The sequence below is a fragment of the Ischnura elegans genome, chromosome 8 (genome assembly GCF_921293095.1).
Source record: "Ischnura elegans chromosome 8, ioIscEleg1.1, whole genome shotgun sequence".
Classification (NCBI taxonomy): Eukaryota; Metazoa; Arthropoda; class Insecta; order Odonata; family Coenagrionidae; genus Ischnura; species Ischnura elegans.
The window spans coordinates 75030270-75035295 of NC_060253.1; positions in this window are offsets into that span (position 1 = coordinate 75030270).

The window sequence follows — 5026 nt, forward strand, 5'->3', positions numbered from 1 at the left end:
TCCGTTCTTTTGTTTATTTGTGATAGTTCTTTTGTTTTTTCCAGTCTTTATTGTGCGAGGCGACCGACCCCCCGAACTTGCCCAGCGGTGTTACCATGTTCGAAAGGATATTTGGGGTAACATGAGCGCATTCAGGTGTTATTTAGTTGAAATGAATGTTCATTTGAAAATAATTTGAGCCTGTCTACATTCATTAAACCATATAGGCGATTAAAATTAATCACCGACATGAGCTTCAACTACTCCGTTGACTCGTTCAATTGTATTTGGCTCAACCATGTGGAAGTTAATACTCGACAATGAAAAGGAGACTTCGTTGATTTCCACTAATTTATTTTATCCGTACGACATGTTTCGAACCATAGAGGTCATTATCAAGTGACTTGATAATGATCTCTATGACTTATCTCTATGATCTAAGTGACTTGATAATGACCTCAATGATTCGAAACATGTCGTACGGACAAAATAAATTAGTGGAAATCAACGAAGTCTCCTTTACTCCGTTGACATTATACAGCCTGAAATATCTGCAGTGTAGTAGTTGGGGAAAAAAATTAGGTGGTACTCACCAAAAATTGCCAACAGCTTAACATGCATTATACATCCGGTTTAACCGGTACGCTTATCACGAGTTTGGATTTTAGGGGGTATGCCTTACCGGCCCAACGACACCACTGCCTTTACTTTTATAAATAATCGAGTCACATGCAAAGTCAGTGACATAGCCATGAATTTTTTTCCGGGGGGGGTCCAAAACCAGGGAGGGGAATTTTTGAAAAACAGGGTACAAATACCTTATTAATCCGAGATCTCCTACTACCGCATCAAAATCTCACCTCAAAATTGGGGCTCCCATGTCATCTGTATCCACTCCTCCTTCGTTTTTCATCGATTTCATTCTTATGCTTTTTCCTTTGTATAAATCTTCCAGATATTCTTGAGATGATAGAAGCAGTGGCAGATCAAGGGTAGGGGACTAATGGAAATTCACCCATCCCAAAATTAAAGAAATACTCTTTTCCTGAGCATATAATGGTATTCCAGTGGGAGGTAATTTGGCGAGGGGAGGGGCCTCGAAGTGGGGCTAGACGACGCGGAAAAGGTAGTCAAAATTCACTCCACAGCCAACTTCCCAAATGGCTATGCAATATAGGAGTTGAATTTCCACAAATAAGTAAGTGCGTAAGAATCCAATAGTTATGCAACATCCTCCGGACCTTGTGATAAGTTTTTCGAATTTTTAAGATCAGAAAAATGTCCGCAGTGCGTGTGCATCATCTAATCATCCGTCACTCTGACTTGATCCGTGGAAACTATGATTCGTTGCATGATACTTACCCACTACACCACCGGAACGGTGGTGCTCCGAGGCAGTCTCAATGCCAAATACGTCGCCTGTGTCCACAGTTGTCCCGGCGAGAGTAAACTCCATTCTAGTAGGTGAGTTGTAGGCGAAGCACACTTCGGAGGATATGGGGAAGAATTCGTTGCCGGATCTTTTGCGCGTTGTCATAATGCGACGGATGTGATTATTTCCCCGGTATAAGGGGCATATAGCTTTTAAAATTCCTGGCTGTATGAGAGCATTACGTGGGCAAAATTTTGGAAAACAAGTAGTTCCCGAACTGGCCGCTTTCAGACGCTAATGAGCTTTGCGTTAATTTTTTCCGCCACTGTACAACTCCATAAAAACCCTCGCATTGTGAGGTTGGTCAGGGAGAGGAATTTTTCCTCACTAGGCCCTAATGTGTACATCATCGTAAATCGACAATCCCAAGCTTGGTTTGGTGCAGGTCTCCACTCCTCTCTCCCATCCGCTAGCCTTTACATAGTGACGCATTTCCTTTCTTTTACTTCCTTTACGACCTTTCCCATGTAACTCATACGGAGCGTCCCTTGCCCTTCTTCCCTCCACCTGTCCTACGATCGTTTTCCTCAGGCCATCATGTCTCTTGATGTGGCCCACTAAAACGGAATTCGTGATCAGTAAACCTACAGTCCAGGGACGCCGACTTACAAAAAATATTGGGGGGGCCCAAACCGGGGATCTTGCCCCCGGAAATTTTATAAGTAGTGAGTTTTAAGTTTTTTAAGCATTTTAGAAGAGTAATATGATCAACATTAGAACCCTGATTACTCGAATCTCGATATCTGGACACTCCGGGGAAAATCGTCAAGCCTGACACATTTTTACCTCACACCCATAACGAATTTTTGAGGGGGCTTATACCCCCTCAAGCCCCATGAAGTCGGTGCCACTGATAAAATCCAAAGGCGTTATCCACTGGTTCAAGGCATTTTTACAAGGGAAATCAAACAAGCATTCTTTATACGCTGAAACTTTGTTCGTCAACGAAATGTTTTGCCTGCTTATGGGACGGCCAATAATTGCTTTGGACGATTATGTTAGGAGGGGGTAGAGCCGCTCGATGGCGGTGGGGTAAAGTCCTCAACTACCAAACCGTAGGTCGTGGGTTCGAATCCCACCTGGGTAGGTGGTCCCTATCCAAGGCATGGATATTTGTGTTGTGTATTATTTATCCTCCATTGTAAAGACCTTCAAGTGCTGGAAATAAATAAAAAAAGAAGCCGATTATCACCAAATGTCACGTGAGGGAGGGAAGGTTCCAGACAAGTATCACGTATTTTTTCTACATGAAACAGTGTAAAATGTGATTGTAGACTACGATCTTAGTATTCTTAAATACTAGTTTTGACGTATATTAAGTAAAAATAAATGAACAAATTGTTATTTTTTTTAAATCCAACGCAATGAACCATAGATTAACACATTTACACTGAAAATAGGCATTTTGAATTATTACACGTGAGATTAAGAGGGTGGAGGGGGTCGAGCCAACACTCACGATATATGACGAAGGGAAAAAAGGGAGGGGGTTCAAAAATCACCGCACCTTATTAATCGATGATCCCTTATACTTTAAGTATCGTTAGTACCGACCCGCGGTTTTATAAGAGGTTGGTAATCTCTCTATGCTCGTTCTGTTATGTTCATGTTCGTAACGTGCAATGTAAAAGATTATCTTGACTATCTCATGATTTTTCAAGGATTATACGAAGCAAACGCCATGCTACCAGGAAATATTTGATGGGGTTTCGTCGCTACGAAGTCATATTGTCCTCATTTATTAGCAACCTTATTGTCTGACCACCTGTGGAAAGAAAAGCCTTCCCCTCCGGCTCAATCGTTAGCTTCTAAATCTCGATTTATGTTACCTAATTCTAAGCACTTCAGCTAGTGAAATTTCCTAAATCGCTAAAACCGCTTAGAGAAACAAATAAGGACAACTATCTTAAGATGTATGAAAAACTGAGGTACCGATTGTACTTTAAATTCTTTATTGGCTTAAACGCATCAGACATGATTTAGAATTATATTTTGTGATAAACACTGTTTTTGAGTTTCATTTTGAAAATATACTCGTCTACCATGACTTTTCATTAATATTTTAATGAGGAAAAAGTGGGGAAAAATTTCCACCTTTCAAGTCGTCAGTGGGGCTCGATCCGGTGACCTCCGTATTGAAAAATTCTGACCTTGCTTTCAATGACAAGAAATGAAAATGAAATAAGAAATGAAATGGGTGAGGACGACGTGGTTCCACAAGTTGTGAATTCCCTGGAGCGCGTCCCCGTGGGGGCCGGAAGACTTCAGGGAACTCCCACCAGCCTGAAATCCTCCGACATCCACTGGGCCGCAGAACCAAGACCACGCCGCCCTCAAACGATAAAGGCGAAAAATTAGGCATATAAACACCGATCCAACCGGTGACCATGGTAATCCTTCTCAAGTAAAAGGCCCAGTCACGAGGCTGGCGTTTTCGCGCAAAATTTACTTCACCAATCTATAATGTGGACGAGACTGTACCGAAGGAGATTAAAAAATTAAGATAATCTAATTTCGATTTGTACGTCACACATTTGGCGTGTATCTCACGTTCGTATAAAATTTCATATCGCCGTAGCAAATCAATACATAGTGATGGACCATTGTTACCCACTTGAGATCCAGTAATTAGAGTAATTTCATTATGGTGCTTCAGTTCTTGATTTCATTGTGGTTAATCTGGAAACTGAAATGTAATGCAAAAATAAACGCGGAAAAACTAGGACTGCCCATTATTTTCCTTTTATTATGACGTATTTCTCGTAAAAAAAACTGCCGTCATCTTTGTGCTCACGTATAACATTTTTCAGCATTTTGCCTGTGCCTCAAGGTTTAAAATACGTATGATAAAAATCCGAAAAAAATTTCAAATTTGAGATGCAGGAAAATTTTGGCGAGGGTGAAATTTACACCACAGGGAAAAATAAAATTATAGCACATATTTGAATCAAGTGTTAAGCCAGAAAACGAGACAGTCCAGCTTGAGTGATGCATCTTCGCATATGTATATGGGGGGACGGTGGTACGTTCCCCCCAAAACTCTTTTAAAACAGGCAAGATATTTTATAGGGTTATCATTACGTTCGTTTTGTTTCGTGTATTACGGAGCATCAAGCATTTAATTTTATATTAATAACTTTCATATTAAAATAGAGAGAAAATTGCGCGCGCGGCTAAAACATCGATTTTTATTTCGCTTCATGCTAACGGTCGTAATTGCTTTATTTGGATGGACACTCTAAAACATTTTATGTAATTTAACGTAAATATCTCGAGGCAACTCTGTGATCCTTTTCTTATAATCCCAAATAAACACAAAATTTCGACGAAAATGTCCTCCAATTTGTATCGTATCGACGAAAAATATCGCAAGACAGCGAAAAAATTAGGCTATAAGAAATTTAAAATAATGCGGCACTAAACAAACTATATCTTATACACAATTCACTTGGTAAGAGATCCACTTTCCAACGTCCGTCGAGCACAGTATTCCCCGTGGCCAGCAGCAAGCTCCGAACTGTGCCGCACGTTCGAAAAAATCGATCTTAACTTCGGCGACGAAGGTGGTCGCAATTCTCCTTTAGGTATCATACTCTATAGGTTTTGTTGTATATG